This window comes from Hyperolius riggenbachi, chromosome 2 (assembly GCF_040937935.1).
Source record: "Hyperolius riggenbachi isolate aHypRig1 chromosome 2, aHypRig1.pri, whole genome shotgun sequence".
Taxonomy (NCBI): domain Eukaryota; kingdom Metazoa; phylum Chordata; class Amphibia; order Anura; family Hyperoliidae; genus Hyperolius; species Hyperolius riggenbachi.
The window spans coordinates 533223272-533246541 of NC_090647.1; the positions used below are offsets into that span (position 1 = coordinate 533223272).

A 23270-nucleotide genomic window follows, 5' to 3' on the forward strand; every position below is an offset into this window, starting at 1 on the left:
ATTAGCTGTTTGTAGCTCCGCCCACATGTGCAGGGGGGCCGCGAGACCCCCAGAACATATCATCCCAGGTAGTAAGGGATCTGTGTACCAAGTTTCGTTCAAATCGGTCAAGCCGTTTTTGCGTGATCGCGGCACATACACACACACGCACACACACACACGCACATACATACATCCGATTTTATATATATAGATTTTAATTAACATAACTAATGTTATATATTCATTTTTTATCCACTTCGTATAATGCAAGTTTAATCATTCCTGCCGCCTGGACGTGATTGTCTGAGTGACGGAGATCAATGAATGGGAACATAGTTCCCATACATTGATCTAAGTTCCCGCCAGAAAAATCGACGGCTTCTTATCCTTATGCTTCCTGGAAGCGAGAGCGTTCACTTCCAGGATTAAAAATTTTTTTTGACTGTGGCCATCTTGTGGCCAAATAGTAAAACTACATCCTCATACATTTTTTATTAAATAAACACATATTATTACATTTAAAATTAACTGTTTACCTCCCACACCAAAAATTACCTAAATAAATTTTTTTATGAAAAAAAAATTACAAAAAAAGCATAAATAGTTAACTAAGGGTCTAAACTTTTTTAAGATGCACGTGAAGATGGTGAATTACGAATATGTTTTAAATTTATTCTTGTAAATAGTGATGGACGCAAAACTGCAAAATGCATCTTTATTTCCAAATAAAATGTTGGCGCCATACATTGTGATAGGGACATAATTTAAATGGTGTAATAACTGGGACAAATGGGCAAATAAAATACATAGATTTTAATTATGGCAGCATGTATTATTTTAAAGCTATAATGGACTAAAACTGAGAAATAATGATTTTTTTCCATTTTTTTTCTTAATATTCCTATTAAAATGCATTTAGAAAAAATAATTCTTAGCAAAATGTACCAACTAAACAAAGCCTAATTGGTGGCGGAAAAAACAAGATATAGATCAATTCATTGTGATAATTAGTGATATAAAGTTATTGGCGAATGAATGGGAGGTGAAAATGTCTCTGTTGCATAAGGTGAAAAATACCTGCCGGCTGAAATGGTTAAATTACTATGGCCTCAATTCACTAAGCTTATCTCCTGTCTTTAATAACTCTTCTAGAGTTGTTACCATGGTGATAAGGCATGTAGTATTCAGGAAACATTTTACCTCAGGCAAGCCTAAAAGTTAACTCTTCTGTCTTTAAGTTAACTCTCCAATCCTTAAAATAACTCCAGAGTTAAAGAGAGGCGTGTGAAAATAACTACAGAGGAGGTAAATTAACTACAGAGAGGGTAAATTAACTACAGAGGAGGTAAAATAACTACAGAGGAGGTAACTTATGGAATGAAGAGATAAGATAACTCTCTCACTGTGTGGAGGTAAGTTTTCTCTTGCCTTATTATCTCCAGCATGATCTTAGTGAATTGAGGCCAATGTCTTAAAACTGTGATAACAAAAGTTGCACTTTTAGCATAACTAAAAATAGAAAATACCCGATGTGGCAATTTATAGCATAGATCCTTCTCTCATTCTCAGCCCCTTAAAGCCGACTGTTCATGTCCATTTCCATCCACTAAAACTTAACTTAAACTCTAACAATAGCTAAGATCAGTCCGATGTTTTTTTTTTTTTTTTTTTCTTCATTTTTTTATGCATATAAATTCTCATGCAACATTTGTATGCAGCTATACCCACTGCAAACATAATGTTAAGCCTATTTGGACAAGTATAGCACAGTACATCCACTTGTATTACAGTACATCCACTTGTATTGTTCTCCTGTGCAGCACTGACTCTTTGGTTACAATGAATAGAGCAGTGCTGCATAGCTCCCAACTGTCCCTCTTTTGGAGGGACAGTCCCTCTTTGGGCGCCCTGTCCCTCTTTCCTCCTCATTTGTCCCTCTTTCAGGACTTTGTCCCTCTTTCTAGGTAAATATATTACTAAAAAATGTATTTGATTGACTCTAAACTTTATTCCCATCCTTTAAATTGAATATTACTAATTCTAAAATGGTAATATGAAGGAAAATGAACCAGGATAGAAAGGACAAGTGTGGTTTGAATTATAAAACAACATTCTTCTTATTAAATCTTTATGGTATGCGTGACTAGGGGCGTTACGGGGCGTGTGATGGGGTGTGATGAGGGCGTGGCTTAAGTGTCCTCTTTCTCATCTCAAAAAGTTGGAAGGTATGGTGCTGAGCAACAAAAAGCATACAGTGTGACAGATAACGCAGTGCGTTAGCACCATAGATGAGCATGCTCAGAAAGCCCATGTACATGGTCATGTGATTGTGGCATCACATGACTTTGGGCTTTACAGAAATTGGTAGCAGAAGCCTTCTGCTATCTAACCTGCGTGCCAACACTGCCATCTAGGGGAGGATTGACAGTACTACACTGCCTCCTACTTACTGTTTTTTATTGCTACAATCCTTGTAATGTGGTAGGTAGGTTGTTCGATTTCCTGATGACCCATGGACCTGACGTACCCCTGATTGATCATTACGATCGAATTGAACGATCGATCGTCTAGTGAATTGTACCATTAATGAACACAATAACACCACAGAGCCCATGCCATGAATGAACCCTAATAGGAAGAAGAGCATCATTTTGTACGGCGCATACACTTTCTTTAGGAAATTAGTATATGAGGTGTCCCACAATGCATCACTGCTGAATATGCAAGTCATCCCTTTGTTGTCCCCGAAAGCTAAACACACCTCCAGAACCGCTGGAATGCAATGATCTCAGCTTATTAATTGTACAGAGCCACAATAAAGCTGATGTATCATTGCATTCCAGCGGTTCTGGAGGTGTGGTTTAGCTTTCAGGAACAACAAAGGGCTGATTTGCATATTCAGCAGTGATGCATTGTGGGGCACCTCAAAATGCATTCCAAACTGAATAAATCACAAATACCTTCTATTTAAAGAAGGCACATTTCTGTTTTGCATACCATTTTGTAAGAGGGCTTTTTGGTCCTTTTTAGACCCTTACATCCTAGGAGTTCTGGTTCACCATAAGCTTGCTGGGTACTCTGTAACTCTAGGAAATGAGTGAGTTATTGGTACTTTTGAACTAAGCAGAAAAGCTCTGACTCTGCAGTGTCGCAATTTCCTTGTTTCTTTGTATTCTGTGAGTTGTTAGAGGTTAGAGTTGTGTAGTCGGAAGAGGCCAGACAAGTCTGCCTGTTGTGGAGCATGGTGAGGGGGATATGTGTAGTGACAGATGAAGAGAGGGGCCAGGAACATGTGACTTGTATCAGGTAGCTGCCAATTCTCTCACATGCCTGCTGTTTGTGTGATTAAACCTTGCCCAGACAAAAATGTCACGCATGAAGATCCTGACGTGACCCCTATCAGGATCAGAGGGATAGGTGGCTACACAGATAAATAAAGGGGTGCTAAAATGTACAACACGTTAAAGAGGGACTGTAATGATGTACAGTAGAATGCAGTACATTTTTCAGGATTTTCAATGTTACCTAAAATATCCTGATTTCAGCATCAGAAACACTTCCTATAGCTATATACAATAAGTGGCCAAAATTTAGAAACACCCTCCAATAACGAGTTGGTCCACCTTTAGCTCTGATGACAGCCGATATTCTTCTTGGCATGGACTCAACAAGATGCCAAAAACGTTGCTGAGAAATGTTGGCCCATGCTGACATAATGGCAGCTCTAAGTTGGGTCAGATTGGATGGTGGCGTTTCCAAGCTTTGGAGTGATCTTTCGATTTCGCCCCACAAATGCTCACTAGGATTGAGGTCAGGGGACTGAGTTGGCCATGGAAGCAGGTTAAACTCTGGTTGATGTTCCTCAAACCAATTTGAGACCGATTGAGCACAGTGGCAAGGGCCCACAACAGGCGTCTTTCCCTATTTTTCTGATGCCAAAGGCACTCTTGATGGTCTCCTGCAAAGTTCGTCTTTTTGTGATATTGCTTTGTGATGCTCCTGCAATTAATTCAGTTGTAATTTGTTGTGTTGTTGCCCTTCTGTTGCTGCAGACTATGCGTGCTACTCGCTTTTCACCTCTCTCGTGCACCAGCCTTTTTTGACCAGAATAGTCCTTATCGCTTGAAGTTTTTTCTCTCAGTTGCCTCTCTCTAAACACCCAAGATACTGTTGTGCGAGAAAATCCTAAAAGAGTCCTCGTTTCAGAGATGCTAGCACCAGTTCTGCTGGCCCCGACCATCATCCCTCATTCAAAGTCACTTATTTCATTTGTACTACCAATCTCAAAATTAACTTCCGTGATAACTATGCCGTCCAAAGCGGAGTGCTCCTTATATAACCAACTCTGCGTTGTTACGTCATTTGGCTGGGCCTGGTGGTGCTACGTATGGTTGTCCTGACTGGTGCTCTGGTGGATTAACCATTATGCACCTCATATGACAAGAGGGGAGTGCGCCGGGAGCCTTTGTTTTGTTCAGTAGGTTTCTGGTAACTATCTATTGACACTGAGTGTGCAGTGTAGTGTAGTAGTGAATCACAATCTGATTGATTTTGGTAGACCAGGTCAATTGGGCCTGGGGATGAGCAGGCATCTAATATATGCCCATAGTACGCATCCGATAAGGCGTTTGTAACCGATCAGAACTATCAAAATAGTCAAAAGTAACGGTTGTTTGGTGCCGAGGTTAGAGTTAGGTATTAGCAGAAAAGGATTAAGATGAAATGGGGCCCTAGGCAAGATAGCAGTTTTTGCCCACCACTCAGACCCGGATTTACATCACGGGAGCCAATAGGCACAGATGTCCTGGCACCCTAGACTTAACCCTCCATGAACCCACAAACACCTGCTGAACCGAACCGCAAGGAAGCTGGCTAGCCCAGCTGTCACTTCTCCCTTGCCTGTCATAGGTAGCTGTACCCTTAGTATTAGGTAGCCAGAGGTACCCTCAGTATTACAGGATACCCGAAGTGACATGTGATACCCGAAGTGACATCTGCCTGAAAGAGTTAAATATCAGGTATGTAAGTGGCTGACTCAGTCCTGACTCAGACAGGAAGTGACTACAGTGTGACCCTCACAAGAAATTCCAACTATAAAACACTTTCCTAGCAGAAAATGGCTTCTGAAAGCAAGAAAGAGACAAAAGGGGGAATTTCTTATCAGTGAGGGTCACACTGTAGTCACTTCCTGTCTGAGTCAGGACTGAGTCAGCTACTTACATACCTGATATTTAACTCTTTCAGGCAGAGAAAGAAAAAAAGGAAACAGCATAGTTATTTGTGTGCTAGGCGCTGTACATACACATGTCTCATCATGTCACATGTCACTTCGGGTATCCTTTAAGTAGCTAGTGGTGCCCCCAACTGAAGGGAGATATTGTTAGTGGAATGCCGAGAGCAGGGTGAGTAACTTCTCATCTATGTTCTGCTCGGCACTCTGCATAGGGTAGGAGGGAGGGAGGCTCTCTGGGAGAGGAGTGAGCCGCCTTTCCATAATCAGGCGCCTGTAGGCACGTGTCTACAGTGCCTTATGGTAAATTCGGCCTGCCACTACTGATGGTCACCTGTTTTTTTTTTTGTGTAAGATTTGGTGGGGGCTAGCATCCAAAAGGCCGCTATACATTTTCTACGCCCTAAGCAACTGCCTAGGTTGCCTTGTGGATGATCCGGCTCTGGTATCTGGGGGGAGGTTAGGATTAGGCACTAGGAAGGGAGCTGGAGAATGTTCGGGACGGACACAGAGGGAGCCCACAGACTTCAAGAGGCTGGAAGAAGAACCCCACATAACTTTCTTTAAAAGGAACCCAAGGTGAGGGTGATATGGAAGCTGCTATATTTATTTCCTTTTAAACAATACCAGTTACTCGGCAGTGCTGCTGATCTTTCTGGCCAGTAGGGTCTAAGTAGGGTCTAAATCACAAACAAGCATGCAGCTAATCTTGTCAGATTTGCCATAGACATCTGATCTGCATGCTTGTTCAGCATCTATGGCTAAAAGTATTACAGGCAGAGAATAAGCGGGATAGCCAGACAGTGTGCATCGTCTAAAAGGAAATAAATGTCAGCGTTCATATCTCTCTCACCTTAGATTGAATCTTTTCCATTAGTCTGTAAAGTTATAGGCACTATATGACTTCTATAACTGTAAAATATTGGCACTGATTGTGGACTAACATCCGAGAGAATTGAACCATTTGATTTTTTATGCAAAAAAACATACAAACTTGTAGCTCGCATTTCTGACACTAGTTTGTAAACCAGCAATCCCCAATTCTTTTTAAGAATCCATCATGTGTCGTTGTCCCCCCCGCCACGCGTGCCCATCACAGAGTCCCCCCGCTGCAGAGCCACCACTCGTATGCCCCCTCCCCTCTCCTTCCCCCCTGTCGTGAGCACAGTAGTCAGCAGTTTTAAATTGTGCAAGTAGCACAGCATCTACGACATGCATATTACAACTGCCTATTAGTAAAATAAATAGTAGTAGGCCTCAAATATTTGTTCTTCCTTGTGCTTAAGGTGAACCTGACGACTATCTTCCGTTTGTATGAAAACACAATAGTAGTGGCCAGGGGCCTAACGATAGACCCTGCAAGGGATGCCTCCGCAGGGGGGCCCAGAAGCCAAAGGGGGCCTCGTGGGGCAAAAAGTTTGAGAGAATGACTAGCAACTAAGGGCATGGAGAGAAAATGTATTCTACTCTCGTACCATTGTTATGTTGACTGCATGTATACACCACACAGATAAGGAGTCATACACACTTTGGAATTTGTACACTGTCCCTGCTCCCTAGGGTTCGTAAAAAAAAACATCTGCCTCACACTGCAGCTGTTCTGATGACTTCATGTACAACATTACAAACAGAGGAGTCACAGTTGAAAAAAAAGTTGTAGACTTTCCCTCAGAAGAGATTCCTAGATTCTTATCACACACAGGCTAGTGACCTGACCTTATGGTGTCTGATTACTGGACACAGTGGAATGGGAAAGATTGATGTCTGGCTGGCTGCCTCATTGAGATCCCCTAATAACAGTATCAATCAGTGACATTCTGAGCGTTTTGCAAAAGTTACAGTGAATACTGTATGTTATGTTCAGCATGTCATTGTTGTTCCTCCATATAGCATGTGCTCTCATGTAGTAAAATAATACGGCTGTGTGTGTATGTATGTACTGGGAGCAGAGCTGCAACCAGGGACTTGTCAGATGCAAGGGGCTGGAGGAAGCCCCGGGTAAGTAGATCTGGGGGTAGCATAGATTGCCTGACATATCCTTTAAGTCTAATGCTGGGAATACACGTTGCGTTTTTGCCTTCGTTTTAGCCTTCGATTCGTTCGGTAAACGAATCGAGTGTTGAAAACGTATGTGAAAATAGTCATAATCTCATTATAGTTTCGATTAATAGACCCCAAAAAAACGAACGACTAGTGATCGAACATGTTTGATATTATCTCTCTTTATCCATCTAATCGAGCCATTGGTAGGCTTGATGGCTGTTCAGATCGATTATATATTCGTTTATGCTAGTCCGTCCCTGTAAAAAGGGATTTTCGTTTCGTTTCTTTGCAGCCTTCGATCATTGGAAAAACGAAACCATCAGAATCGAAAAAAAAAACGAAACCGTGGGTGGTGATATTAACCGTATGATCGATTATTTCGGGATCGAAAAGGACAAAAGGCACAATCGACACGAAGGTTTAAACGAAGGCAAAAACGAACCGTGTATTCCCAGCATAAGGGCCTGATTCACAAAGCTGTGATAACTCAGTTATCACGCCTAAAAGACTTTAGGCGTGATAACCTTTGCACCACCTAGTTATCACCGATTTGTGCTGCTCTTCGCGCGAAGCTCCCGCGCGTAAAGTTTTGCGTGCGCAACCGCGCACGCGCGCGCGCAAAGTCCCATAGGGCTTAATGGACGCTGCGCGCGAAAAATTCGCGCGGGTTTCTTCTTATCATGCCTAAACTGAGTTTAGGCGTGATAAAGGGCTTTTCACTCGCGTGCAAACACTTTGCACCGCTTTATGAATCAGGCCCTAAGTGTTTTTCTCTGCATGGGGAAAACACATTGGTCCTTTTCCTGTTCAGAAAGTGAGGGGGTGGGGGGGCCCATTCCAAAGTTTCGCAGGGGGGCCCAGTGATGTCTAGTTACGCCTCTGGTAGTGGCTCCTGTAGGACCTGTACCAGTAGATCTTGGCAGCAGCATCTATGAAGCGAGGCTGCTTCTCACTAGTTTCCCCAACACTGATATTTCGATAATGAACGGAATTATCTTTCAAGGGTGTTTTCTTTGGTCGCGAGCCAACCTCCATCCCCGGAGCTGCAGAAATACATGCCAGGCCAAGCAATCTGATCTGTACCGCCGTCATTAAACATCTTCACGTGTGTTCATGAATCAGATCTCGCCCTAACAAAACATTCCAGCTCTCTCCAATGAACAAAACCACTTTCACTATAGAATACTTCAGCAAATGACACTTGTGGTTTCCTGCAGGACTATTACCCTCTCAGAACCAGACAAAAGACAAATTTCTGGCCGCATTGTTTAATAACCTTGTGGTAGCTGAAATGTTTCTTCTGGTTTACAGTCATCTCAGGGGTAACAAATAATAAAGTGAAGAGCCTATTAAATATTGATGTGGAAGTTCATGGGTAGACGGCCATGTCTTTAGCTTTGGAACTAAAAGAGGTAGAAACTGTGGTGATAATCTTCTCAGTCTCACCAGAATTCAGGACAAGAACCAGCCAGTCAAATAGGCAATGTTAACAACCCGGCTAACCCTGCCTCTATGCACACAAATATCGCCTACATTCAAGAAGGACGCCCGGAAATTATTCTCAAACAGGACCCTCCCACTACTGAAGCCTAACCCTAACCACCCTTCCTGCCAATGCCTATCCCCTAAGCACCCCCTCCAATGCCTAATCCTAACCAACCCCCCCCCCCCATGCCTCGCCAAAAAATAAAAACTCTAACGCCAAACCCTAAAAGGCCCCCCCCCACACACACACACACACTGACCACTAACCCTGAATGACCTCCCCCGAGACATTTAACTTTAACCCAACACCCCCCCCCCCCCCACGCCTAGCCTTATCTATTAACTATCCCCTCACTGCCACAAAGAAAACGAAAATAATGGGGCACCGTGGAAGTTTGGGTGCCGCTATAGTCATTTTGGCTACGGTAGGAAATTTGGGCGCCCTGGTGTCGCTTTTTTGATGAGCACCTCCGACGCCCAAGTTTCCCACTGTAGACGGCATTACTATGAACACCAAATGTCTGTGCTTCCCAAATATCTGCCACCATGTGTTTTTCAGCTGAAGAAGACAACCTACACACCAAATCAACAGTGTAGCTGTGATTCTAACTCTAAGAGTTGCCTGTGACATCTACTGCCATGCTACTAAGAGATTTACACAGTGTTGCATATGGTAGCATTACAGAGGCTCTGTTCAATTTCCCTATCATACTTCAAAGCATGGATAAATTACTTTTAAAAAACACTTATTGAAAATGAATGAATGGTAACTACTTACAGTAAACTAAAAATAACAGTGTCCAGAATAAGAATAAAATGATAAAAAAAAACTAAGTAGTACTTATGTCTTATGTCCTTGTCCTTGGCCTCAATTCACTAAGCTTTATCAAACGTTTTATCAAACGTTTGATAATTTACCTCATAGGTAAAATGTAATTTTGAATTTACTAAGGTGTTATAGACTTATCGAATGTTTTATCAATAAAACATTTGATAAATATATAACACCTTAGTGAACTCAAAATTAGTTTTTACCCATGAGGTAAATTGTCAAACGTTTGATAAAGTGCTTGATAAAGCTTAGTGAATTGAGGCCAAGGTTGTGTCCATTACAGTTCATGTTACATGGAGTTAGTTCTAGTTCTGCAGCTGAAGCTAAGTACCCCTGGGCAGATCACGGCCAGATGGATTAGCTATCTCCGCTGACAAACGATTGTTCCCTGATCCATCTGGCCGAATCTGTATACATCGCTGGCACCATCGTAAATGAACAATCGTGTAAACGTGAAAGTCACTGAGGATTGGAACGATCCTCCGGGATTTACTCCAGCATGGCGGTCTTTAAAAAACAAACCATCACCGTGGGTGGGGCGCGTCGTGAAACATTGTCTAACAAATGTTTGTTAAACGATGTTGTGCGTTGTCATGGAAAAAAATTGTTTGTAGCAAAAACCTGTTCAGAAAAGTCACGTCGTGGGTATGGGCCTTTGGAGTCTCTTGGCTCTCTGAAGAGACTCTGTAAACTTTAGCAACAAGTTAAACATCGAGAGCTAGCTGGCCACATGGCTGACATGCTTTGTTGAGGGGCACCAACAGATTAGAAAATCTTGATGTCATCTGCTAGGCTTTCTGTGGTTGTAGAAAAGTTTTTCTCTGCTGAATCCAGATCCGAGGGTCATTTATATTTCAAAATATGAAGGCTTGAATGTTATGTCTCCTAGACCAGCTCCCGAAGCAGGTCTCGGAGACTATCTAGGGCCCCGATTATTTATGTCTATTTGCAGACAACCAGGCATCTGAATGTGTACAGGAGCTTGTTCTTTTATAGCTATGTAAAATAAACTTGGCTTAGGGAATGCTTTGATGCCCAGGTCTCCATTCTCAAGGAGGGAGGCGGTAAACATTTGGCTAGCCACTTTTGAGCAATGTGTAATGAGAATCTTTTTTTGGTTTTTTTTTTTGGTTTTTTTTTGGGGGGGGGAGGGGGGGGGCTGAAGCTGATGGAGAACTCAAATAAATTTGTGCTAAGTTAAAGTGAACCTGGGACGAAACAAAAAAATAAAGTTAGATACTTACCTAAGTAGAGGGAAGCTTCTGAATGGTCCAGAGGCTTCCCAGATTATCCTCTAACCCACCGCTGCTGCTTGGGACCCTCTTCTTCTTCATCACGGCACTCCTGTCCAAGTACAAGCTTCTTCATTCTTGGCATGCACAAGTAAGTTCTGTGCATGCCCAGTAAAAAAAAAGCCAACTCGTGTGAAGGCAGGGCTTGGTGAGAAGGGAAGCAAGAAGTAGGACTACGATTTAAAGGGAGCCTTCCTGGAAAGGTTAGTACCACCTTTTAACCCTACAAGTTATTTATAATTTTGCCCACAGAAAGGCTTTATAGACAACTCAAACTGCTGTAGGATGCATTCTAAGCACATTGATCTGGTCTGTAGACTGGAGAGAGACCGCAACACGAAATTTCCCAACACACCGTTGGACAGCACAAACCCTAACCCTAAGACCACCTCCCTCCCGGTAGTGCCTAACAACCCTAAGACTCCCTCCCCTGCACAAACCCCCTTCCTGAATCCTAACCTTAACCAACCCCCTACATCAAAAATGAGAATTACTGGGCGGCGACTGGGGACCAAATTTCTCATTTGCCACCGCTTGCTGATATTTTCAATTGAAGTCTATGCCGGCACCTGATTTGTTCAGAAGCCGCATGCCCCTGATTTTCCTGATACCCTTTATCTCCCAATGTATTAATTGCCATTCATGTGTCTATAGCATGCTACACTGACCTACAGATTGTACTACATCTAGCTCGTTCTTCCGGTTCTGTGTTTGTCGCAGCATAATTGACTCCATTGTTCATGGCAAACCACCCACCCTCCTAAAAATAAGCCATAAACTCAACAACATGTCTCAAGATTGCGGAATTTGGCATTTACCTTGCCCCAGAAAAGTAAACATTACAGTGTGTATTGAAAGACTAGAGGGAATGTGAAAATTCCTGGAGTTCACAGCCCAGTCTGGGCTCCCAGAGACATCATCTCCTTCATGTGTTGGAGATGTTTATGGTGTCTGTCCTCTCTAAAAGTCCCACACGTACTAAAAGGACAAGTGTGTATAAGTCGTGTTTATATTACACCCCAAGAGGCTTAGTAACCAGGAGATCTTCCACGCACGTTAAATAAAAACAAAGGCATTGTACATGTCCAGTACGGGGGCAGATTCTGTGTTAGGCCACACGTGTGTATACTGTAATCCTGACCAGGAAAAGTCCATATTTATGTTACTGAGGGATATTGTTGGGAGTGTTATGGCTAAATGTATTCAGGCAGATCAATGACGGCAGATGGGACAGCTTATACGAGAACTGTTGTGGTAGGAATGCTCAGCTGAGCACGTAGTTAAAGGAATCCTTGGAGATTCTATAGCATTGCTATCACATTGTATCTGAGAACTAGGGGCGTATCTGGGCAATATAGCACCTATAGCAAACACTGAAATTGTCGTCCCCCCCCCCCCCCCCCCCCCCCCAGTTTAAGTGGCTAGACTTAGTTTCCCAGTATAAGTACCCAGAGGTAGTACACTAGTATAGATAGTCCCCTAGTTTTGGTTGCCCTCCCAGCAGGCACAGATGTTCTGGCACTTCAGACTTCACCCTCCATGGACCTACAAACCCCCACCAAACTGCACCGCAAGTGTGCTGGCTGTCCAACTGTCACTTGTCGCTCGTTTCCATTGCCCGTCATAGATAGGCACAGGTGCCCCTTAGTATTAAGTAGTAGGAAGTGCTGCTCATACACAGGCATGCTCTTATGGCTACTGTCCGGCCATGCTGAAGGAAGAGAAGGTGGGCGGCCTCGATATGATTAACAACAATGCCTTGATGCTAATCTTCGGAGGGGGCAGAGCCTTTAACCATTACATTATCCAACCACTCTCCTTGCCACAGGACCGGGCCCCTTAGCCCCCAGACCCCCCACCCACAATGGCGTGGGTCACAAGGGGCTATTGTTACACCAGTGGCATCACTGGGGGGGGGGGGGGTGCGGACCAGGTTTCACCAGCAGAGGGGGTGACACCAAGCTCCAGGTTAAGGGACAGTGGAGTAGGGCTGTGTAAATATAGGCCAGGCTATTGCCCAACTCCTCTCTCCCCTATAGCAAGAGGAGGTCCAGTATAACCCCTTCCCAACCCCATTCTCAACAAATGTAACATGTAACGATACAGCAAAGCCTGGTGAGGTTGGAGGTTATTGGGGTAAGAGAGGGGTGACACCAAGAGCTTCCGCACCGGTTGATTGTAACCCAAGTGACGCCTCTGTGTTACACCGCTGACAGTGAGTATTTTCGGGAGAGTGCTTGTCGCTGGAGGGTAGACGCTGCCTCTCTTGGTAACATGTGGTCCATGTCCAAGCCACTTTTTGTTTTATTAACTGACAACATTACTGTAGTTAGTTACATGCAGCTGCAGACACAGCTGTAAACCTACATCCAGCCTATCTTCAAAGCATATGCATCCCAGGCATTAAACATTTTCATGATTTCACAATTTGCTCTTAGATGAATTGGGTCTGGCTAGTTTATATATACATCATCTACTGAAGGAGCCATCTGTGCAGTGATGAAACCCGCTATAACAAGACATCCCGGCTGTTTTAATTTACATATATTACTGTCTCAGTTTAGACATAATACGTGAAGCAGTAATATTGAAATCCATGTTCCTCTTAGTCAAACGCCTTTTCCATTTATGTTTGACCTCAGATTGTTTATGTGGTGCAGACCCAACAACATAGCCCACTCCAGCAGTCACACAACATGCCGCTCCTGACCTGCCCACCCTCCCCGATCAAAATCATCTGGCCTCGCCCATACTACTGCACAGGGTTTCATTAAAGGGATACTGTAGGGGGGTTAGGGGAAAATGAGTTGAACTTACCCGGGGCTTCTGATAGTCCCCCACAGGCATCCTGTGCCCACGCAACCAGTCACCGATGCTCCAGCCCTGCCTCCGGTTCACTTCTGGAATTTCAGACTTTAAAGTCTGAAAACCACTGCGTCTGCGTTGTTGTGATGTCACCATTGATGTCACCACGAGCGTACTGTGCAGGCCCAGTACAGTCTGCGCCTGCGCAGTACGCTCCTGGTGACAACAGTGTGAGCGAGGACACGGCAACGCAGGCGCAGTGATTTCAGACTTTAAAGTCTGAAATTCCAGAAGTAAACCGGAGGCAGGGCCGGAGCATCTGTGACTGGCTGCGCGGGCACAGGATGTCTGCGGGGGACCATTAGAAGCCCCGGTAAGTTCAACTAATTTCCCCCCGACCCCCCTACAGTAACCCTTTAAAGAGTAACTGTCGGGCATAAAATCAAAAATCAATTCTTTATTTTTACCTGGTAAATAAGTAATAAGCATGCTAACCAGGCAATCCAAAAGTTAAAATCTATATTACTTTTCTTGTTGATAAATGATCATTCCCCAGTTTACCTGACTCTTATTTGGTACGTTGCCACACAAGGGGAGTTGCAGGGCATACTGGGTTGTCTTTTTTTGCTTCTTTATTTCCCCTCAGACTTAACTAATGTACAGAAGCAAAAAAGGACAACCCAGCATGCCCTGCAACTTGCTTTTTGCGGCAACGTACCAAATAAGAGTCAGGTAAACTGGGAATGATCATTTATAAACAAGAAAAGTAATAGAGATTTTAACTTTTGGATTGCCTGATTAGAATCCTCATTACTTGTTTACCAGATAAAAATAAAGAATTGATTTTTGATTTTATGTCGACAGTTGTTACACTTTAAGGACACAGAATTTAAGGAGGAAAGAAAGTAGGATTGTGTACCTATCAGCGTGGCTTATGCCTGAGTATATGTTATATGTAATGGCATGCAAATTCATTACACACTGCAACCCTTATTCAATTCACTTTTTCTCCTAGATGATAATTTTTCACATTGTATGAGTATAATTTTCATGGTACTTTTTCACCTACTTTTTGGTACTTTTTCTATTGTTATTTTTGTTAATTTAACAAAAGCGCCAACATATTCAATTGTGGAGTGCTGAAAATTAATTTTAAACAAAAGATGAAAAATGATCTCCTGGGAGAAAAGGTATTGGTGGTGAGAGGGGGGGGGGGGGGAGGAAGTCTTAGGTTAGGCATCGGAGGGGTGGTTTCTTATGGTTAGGCATCGCCAAGAGAGGGCTTAGGGATAGGTATTGGTGGGGGGTCTCAAGGTTTGGCAACGGCGGGGGTCCTAAGGGTTAGGCATCAGCAGGGTCCTTAGGGTTAGCATCAGCAGGGGTCCTAAGGGTTAGGCATCAGCAGTGGTCCTAAGGGTTAGGTATCGCAGGAGTCCTTAGGGTTAGACATCAGCAGGTGTCCTTACTTAGAGTTAGGCATTAGTGGAAGTCCTTAGGGTTAGGCATCACCAGCAGGGGTCCTTAGAGTTAGGCATCAGTGGAGGTCCTTAAGGTTAGGCATCAGCAGGAGTCCTTAGGGTTAGGCATCAGCAAGGGTCCTTAGGGTTAGGATCAGCAAGGGTCCTTAGGGTTAGCATCAGCAGGGGTCCTCAGGGTTAGCATCAACAGGGGTCCTTAGGGTTAGGCATCAGCAGGGGTCCTAAGGGTTAGGCATCGGCAGGAGTCCTTAGGGTTAGGCATCAGCAGGGGTCCTAAGGGTTAAGCATCAGCAAGGGTCCTTAGGGTTAGGCATCAGCAGGGGTCCTTAGGGTTAGGCATCAGCAGGAGTCCTTAGGGTTAGGCATCAGTAGGGGTCCTAAGGGTTAGGCATCAGCAGGGGTCCTTAGGGTTAGGCATCAGCAGGGGTCCTAAGGGTTAGGCATCAGCAGGGGTCCTTAGGGTTAGGCATCAGCAGGGGTCCTTAGGGTTAGGCATCAGCAGAGGTCCTTAGGGTTAGGCATCAGCAGGGGTCCTAAGGGTTAGGCATCAGCAGGGGTCCTTAGGGTTAGGCATCAGCATGGGGTCCTAAGGGTTAAGCATCGGCAGGGGTCCTTAGGGTTAGGCATCAGCAGGGGTCCTAAGGGTTAGGCATCAGCAGAGGTCCTTAGGGTTAGGCATCAGCAGGGGTCCTAAGGGTTAGGCATCAGCAGGGGTCCTTAGGGTTAGGCATCAGCAGGGGTCCTAAGGGTTAGGCATCGGCAGGGGTCCTTAGGGTTAGGCATCGGCAGGGGTCCTTAGGGTTAGGCATCGGCAGGGGTCCTAAGGGTTAGGCATCGGCAGGAGTCCTTAGGGTTAGGCATCAGCAGGGGTCCTAAGGGTTAGGCATCAACAGGGGTCCTTAGGGTTAGGCATCAGCAGGGGTCCTAAGGGTTAGGCATCAGCAGGAGTCCTTAGGATTAGGCATCAGCAGGGGTCCTTAGGGTTAGGCATCAGCAGGGGTCCTTAGGGTTAGGCATCAGCAGGGGTCCTTAGAGTTAGGCATCAGTGGAGGTCCTTAGGGTTAGGCATCAGCAGGGGTCCTTACGGTTAGGCATCAGCAGGGGTCCTTAGGGTTAGGCATTAGCGGAGGTCCTTAGGGTTAGGCATCAGTAGGAGTCCTTAGGGTTAGGCATCAGCAGGGGTCCTTATGGTTAGGCATCAGCAGGAGTCCTTAGGGTTAGGCATCAGCAGGGGTCCTTAGGGTTAGGCATCAGCAGTGGTCCTTAGGGTTAGGCATCAGCAGGGGTCCTTAGAGTTAGGCATCAGTGGAGGTCCTTAGGGTTAGGCATCAGCAGGGGTCCTTAGGGTTAGGCAATAGGCATCAGCAGAGGTCCTAAGGGTTAGGTATCAGTGGGTAGGGCTGCCATAAGAAATGTTTAGGCCCCATACCAGGCAAAGCTAATGGGCCCCAAAAAAAGCGGATAGAGGAAGACGACCGGGAGACCAGTGAGAAGCCTACAAGCGCTGGAAGAAGCCTCGGGTAAGTAAAAGAACATTATGTTAGACTGTTACTCGGATATCCTTTAAAGGGAATGTTAAGTGACATTTTAAGTGGCTAGTCACTTACCTGGGGCTCTTCCCAGCCCCCTGACGTGCTTCTGGTCCCTCCCTAGAAGAAGCCTGACATAAATGGGAGGTCAGGGCCAGGCAACTAAGATTAAGGGGGGGGGGGGTGTTTAGGGTCAGGCAACTATTAACAACTGCCTATTTTTAAATCAAATTCCACCACCACCACCACAATATACGGCTCTAAGAGCCTACTGCCTGCCTCTTCAATGGCCGCCACATCCATTATGTCCTCCCGCTGCTTGTGTCTTGTCTTGACGTGACGTGAGAGGGTGGAGCTTATGGTGAACACCGGACGGAGACAGGAGGAGACACCAGGAGGTGAGAGTCAGTGATATAAGTCAATGTAACAAAACTATGTACCGCCTGTACCATACCCCGCCCAACACCCCACCACATGCATAAGCCAGCCGAGCTGGCAATCAGTGAGCAAGTCAGCCACGCCCTGAACACGCAGCAGCTGGAGCCCATGTGTGTTGTGCTGTACATTGGGCCCCAGACTCACTTGGGCCCCATACTCTAGTCCCTGCTGTGATGCCCTGAAGGTGGCCCTGTCTGTGGGGGGTCTTAGCCCTAATCAGGCATCGCGGGGGGTCCTTAGAGTTAGGCATCAGCAGGGTGGATCCGTTAGAGTTGAGCATCGAGGCAGCTGATTTAGGAGTTTCAGCCGGACGTCGCACTACTTAGCAAAAACAAAGGTGATTTTGCCGACGGCATTAGCCAGTGTGCGAATTACGGTCCTCCCCCCCCCCCCCCCCCCCCCAGTTGCTAAAACTCAAAGGGGAAATAGTAATCAGCATGGGGTGTGTATTTGTGCAGAAGCAGGGTGATCCAATTTTATCCTTGACTCTGCGGCAAAGTGTCCCACGCTGAGAATGAATGGACTCTTAGGCATCGAGAGGGAGGGCTCGTGTGAGAGTAAGGTTAGGTTAGGCCTTAGTGAATTATCAGTAAGGCCTCATTCACACTCAGGCGATTTCAGCACCGGAGATCAGCAAAGCGCTGTAGCACAAGTAATCCTATGGATATTAAGTTATCTGCTGGCATCTGAAGTAATACTAAGTGGTGCACGCTTGTACCCTAGTAAATGATCAATAGCATTCAGATCTCAACTGTTTACTCTGTGTCCTTTCTATGCAGCTCTCAGACCCCCTGGGCCTCACTGTGACCCCCCAAATCAACTGAGAAGCCGCTTGTCATGCTGACTTCCCAAGAGAGTAGAGACAGGAAGGAACACCTGGTGGTGGAGAGAAGACACGTACAGGTGGACTGCTGAGCTGCCTACACTTAGCATGGCCCACATGGGAGAAGGGGGACCGACTGAGAGACCCGGGGACCCGGCAGGATGTGTGCATAGCTCCCAACTGTCCCTCTTTTGGAGCCCTGTCCCTCTTTCCTCATCATTTGTCCCTCTTTCAGGACTTTGTCCCTCTTTCTATGTAAATATATATATTTCTCTACTAAAAGATGTGTTTGATTGACTCTAAACTTTATTCCCATCCTTTAAATTGATATATTACTAATTTTAAAATGTTGATATGAAGAAAAATGAACCAGGATAGAAAGGTCCAGTGTGGTTTGAATTATAAAACAACATATTTTTCGAATGAAATATTTATGGTAGGCGTGACTATGGGTGTGGCAGGGGCGTGGCTTAAGTGTCCCTCTTTCTCATCTTAAAAAGTTGGGAGGTATGTACAGATTTTTTGTGAAGTTCATGCGGAAATCTATTGATCTGTGCACAGTGTGTGGTGGGATTCATTCAGATTGATTCCTCTCTGATAAGATAATGATGTGTAGTGATGGTCATGCCTAGGAGAACTCGGGATCATTCACAAGGCAACCTAGGCAGGTGTCTGGGGCCCGGTGGAAGTCAGGGGCACCACTTGCCATCTTCTCTAACCACTCCCCAACTTGGATTACCAAAAGGACCATAAGGGTCAGGGGGCAAAGGGGCAAACATGTTTACCTGCTTATGGTCCATGGCATTCACGTGTATTTTAATAGCTCAGTTGGCCCTATTTACTAATGCATGATAAAAAAACAAAACAAAAACACTCATTTGATCCAGTTACTTGCATGCTTGATGCAGGAGTGTGTCTCAGACAAGACAGGAGATAAAATGACCACCCAACAGCCAACTAAATGGCAGTTTTGTAAAATGTGATAGCAATATGGCAGCCCCCGTATCCCTTTCACTTGTAGTTCCCTTTAAGCCGGTGATAGGTTTTCTTCAATGCTTAGTTGGTGCCTGAACAAGCCAGACAATCCACCTTGGAATAACTGTAACGGCTTCCATATGTTGTTAGTTTCACTGAACCCTCTCAGTGTTCAGATGACTGATTTTATGTGTTCCTTATGACATCTGTGTGTAAGAGAAGTTGTTACAATGCTACAGTACACAACAGTAATGCATGGAAGGAAAGCAGGGGGGGGGGGGGGGGGGGGCAGTGTTTAGCTTGACTGGTGGGCCGGCGTCCAAGGCTGTATATACAAGCATCCAGAGTCACATGAATGTGCATCAGTGTATGGAGAAACAAGTCCCGTCAATTAGCACTCACTCTAAATGGCACCAATCCATCTATAGCTAAGACCCCCCCCCCCCTCCTTAACTACCATTCATTGTCACATAAGGCTTCCCTGAATCATATGTTTCCATTTACTTACATTAAAGCTTCAAGATGTTGAAGAAAGTGCTCTTAGTTTTTTCATATAAATGTGCAAGCGTTTGTTTTGCCAGTCAGCACCTGCAATAAATGACATACAGTTAGTAAGACCTTAAGGAGGAACTCCAGCCTAAACAAACATACTGTCATTAAGTTACATTAGTTATGTTAATTAAAATAGATAGGTAATATAATCTCTTACCCACCCTGTTTTAAAAGAACAGGCAAATGTTTGATTTCTTGAGGGCAGCCATCTTTTTGGTTGAAAGGAGGTGACAGGGAGCATGAGACACAGTTCCAACTGTCCTGTGTCCTGAGCACCTCTCCCAGTTGCTAGGCAACGTGAATAACAACATAGGAAATACCATCATGCTCTGCACAGCATCAGGGAAAAAAAGTGCGACCTTTTTTTCTTTGATGGGTGGAGCTTAGCTAAAAATGCAGCTAAAAATGATGCTTTGGTAAGAAAAACAAAGTTCTGATGCTGTGAAACTGTTAAAGAAACACCAAGCCTTTTCAGTGCTGCTGAGTAGATTTTTAGTCCGGAGGTTCACTTTAACTAATGGCAACTATTGCACACGCATTTCAGTTACTATTGAAGTGGACCTGAACTCTTGCACAGGACAGAAGGAAAACATATAGAAATGCACCCTGTATGTATTTAGAGAGTTTAGCCTGTCTAATTCCCGCTCATCTGTGACTAAGCACAAGTTGTAATTTGAGCTCTCAGCTGTGTCAGCTGACTGCCACGGCAGAGCAGCTTATTGGTAAACACAGGATGTTTAACCTTATGTCTGCTTCCATGAAAGCGCGAGGTATACACACTGCAGATATGTTGCAGGATTTGTATTAGCTGTAACAAAGAAAAGTTTTTCTTTAACCTCCCTGGCGGTGATTCCTTCTGATTTTAGGGTCTAAAAGTGGTACAATTTTTTCATGTGCTTTTAGACCCTAAAATTATGAAAAAATCATACCAGCAGAGAGTCTGCAGCAGCCCAAGGAATTACCTCCCTGGGCTCCAGCTCTGCAGTTTTCCCTCTGTCCTCCGGTTGGCGCTGTAACCCTATAGTGAGATTGCTGGCTGTCGTCATGACGACAGACGGTGATCTCACCAGGGGGAAGCAGAGCCTCAGAGGAGAGGAAGAAGAATGGCGGCCGACGTCGAGATCCCCCGGGAGGTGAGTTGAAACGCCCGCTGCACGCATTGCTCTGCATAGAGCCTTCCACAGCTACCTTGAGTTTAGGTCGGGGGTTACCGCTCTGAGCTGTGGTTTTCCGCCCTGACCGGAGCTCGGGGTTACCGCCAAGGAGGTTAAAGGTTATTATGATGTTGCTTATCTTTTAGAGCAGAAAGGAAGTTCTGAGTTCAGGTCCACTTTAAAGAGAAACTCTGACCAAGAATTGAACTTTATCCCAATCAGTAGCTGATACCCCCTTTTACATGAGAAATCTATTCCTTTTCACAAACAGACCATCAGAGGGCGCTGTATGACTGATATTGTGGTGAAACCCCTCCCACAAGAAACTCTGAGTACGTACTCCTGGCAGTTTCCGGTCTGTGAACCCTGTTGCATTGTGGGAAATAGCTGTTTATAGCGCTTTCCAACCGCCAAAAAAGCATGCAGCAGCTACATCACCTGCCAGCAGTAAAAATGTCACCATGTAATAAATGTCAAAATATAAATCAGGGATTTAATAAATATTACAATGGGTAAACACTGACTAAATCATTTGTATATAATTATTGTAAAAATTAAGCACTTTTTTATTACATTATTTTCACTGGAGTTCCTCTTTAAGGCTTTAAAAAGACAATGTACAGAGGTACAGTTGAACCTTGATTTGCAAGCATAATTCCTTCCAGAAACATGCTTGTAATCCAAAGCACTCTTATATCAAAGCGAATTTCCCCATAAGAATTAATGGAAACCCAGCTGATTCATCCCACAATCCAAAAACAGTCATAGTAAAATAGTATAAAATGACAATGGCCTCAATTCACTAAGCTTATCTCCTGTCTTTAATAACTCTTCTAGAGTTGTTCCCATGGTGATAAGGCATGTAGTATTCAGGAAACATTTTACCTCAGGCAAACCTAAAGTTACCTCTTCTGTCTTTAAGTTAACTCTTTAATCCTTAAAATAACTCCAGAGTTAAAGACAGGCTGTTCATTAACTGCGTGTGAAAATAACTACAGAGGAGGTAAATTAACTACAGAGGAGGTAAATTAACTACAGAAGAGGTAACGTAAGGAATGAAGAGGTAGGATAACTCTCTACTGTGTGGAGGTAAGTTTTCTCTTGCCTTATTATCTCCAGCATGATATTAGTGAATTGAGGCCAATGTCACTATAACTAACAGCATCATTGTCATCTGTTGGCTCACCCCAACTTTTTTTGTGTGTGGCTCTAACAAGGAACTTATCCAATGACAGTTGCTTTTACCAATTTCTGAGCATTTCATGCAAATGTGACTTTGCACAGTCTCTACACTCAGATTAAGCACAATTAAAGAGACTCTGAAATCTCATAAAATTCAGGTTTTTATTTTAAAAATCTCTTTAACATTATTGCCCTAACTAAAACGCTGCATCTCCGCGGCTGCACACTAACTAAATCTCCCCAAACTCCCCGGGGCACATTGCGGGGAGTGCTTCCGTGAGAGGCAGAGCTTTTGGCTGCAGATATGCCTCTACACGCGTCCATCAGCGCTGGATCGCCTCCTCCGCCCTCCTCTCTCAATCCTATTTCACTGAGAGGGGTGAGGGAGAGGCGGAGATTCGCGCGGATTGATGCGCATGGAGGCAGAGCTGCAGCTGAGAGCTCTGCCTCCTCCAGCAGCAAAATCCACGACCAAGAAAGTCGTGGATTTTTGCTGGGGAGTTTGGGGGGATTTAGTTAGTGTGCAGCCGCGGGGATGCAGAGTTTTAGTTAGGGCAATAATGTTAAAGAGATTTGTAAAATAAAAACCTGAATTTTATGAGACTTCAGAGTCTCTTTAACCACTTGAGGACCCACCCTTTACCCCCCCCTTAAGGACCAGTGCTGTTTTTTGTGATCTGTGCTGGGTGGGCTCTGCAGCCCCCAGCACAGATCAGGGTGTATGCTGAGCGATCAGATCGCCCCCCTTTTCTCCCCCCTATGGGGATGATGTGCAGGGGGGGTCTGATCGCTCCTGCTGGCTGTATTGTTGCGGGGGGGGGCACCTCAAAGCCCCCCTCCGCGGCGAAATTCCGCTTCTCCCTCTCCTACCTTGCCCCCTGGTGATCGGGGCTGCACAGGACGCTATCCGTCCTGTGCAGCCTGTGACAGGACGTCCCCTGTCACATGGCGGCGATCCCCGGCCGCTGATTGGCCGGGGATCGCCGATCTGCCTTACGACGCTGCTGCGCAGCAGCGCCGTACAATGTAAACAAAGGAGACATACGTCTCCTACGTTTACATTTAGTCTGCGAGCCGCAATCAGCGGCTCGCAGGCTATTCACGGAGACCCGCTCCGTGATCTGACAGAAAACGGCCGCTCGCGCGAGCGGCCTTTCCTGATTAATTAGGGAGGCACCTGACGACGCAGAACTGCGCCGCTGGCGTCCAGCTACCACTTTGCCGCCGCACGGTATGAGTGTGCGGTCGGCAAGTGGTTAAAGGAATACTGTAGGGGGGTCGGGGGAAAATGAGTTGAAGCAACCCGGGGCTTCTAATGGTCCCCCACAGACATCCTGTGCCCGTGCAGCCACTCACCGATGCTCCGGCCCCGCCTCTGGTTCACTTCTGGAATTTCAGACTTTAAAGTCAGAAAACCACTGCGCCTGCGTTGTCGTGTCCTCGCTCCCGCTGATGTCACTAGGAGTGCAT

At 45.1% G+C, this 23270-nt stretch overlaps 1 protein-coding gene across 4 annotated transcripts in view; it reads right to left on the minus strand.

Annotated features, from left to right (window-relative positions):
* Positions 1 to 23270, minus strand: part of COL8A1 (collagen type VIII alpha 1 chain) — a 196953-nt gene that overhangs the window by 69361 nt on the left and 104322 nt on the right. For all 4 annotated transcript variants that reach the window (XM_068270674.1, XM_068270670.1, XM_068270673.1 and 1 more), the window contains one exon: positions 19421 to 19500. The gene's annotated coding sequence lies outside the window, so the exon portion shown is untranslated. The remainder of the gene's footprint in view (positions 1 to 19420; positions 19501 to 23270) is intronic.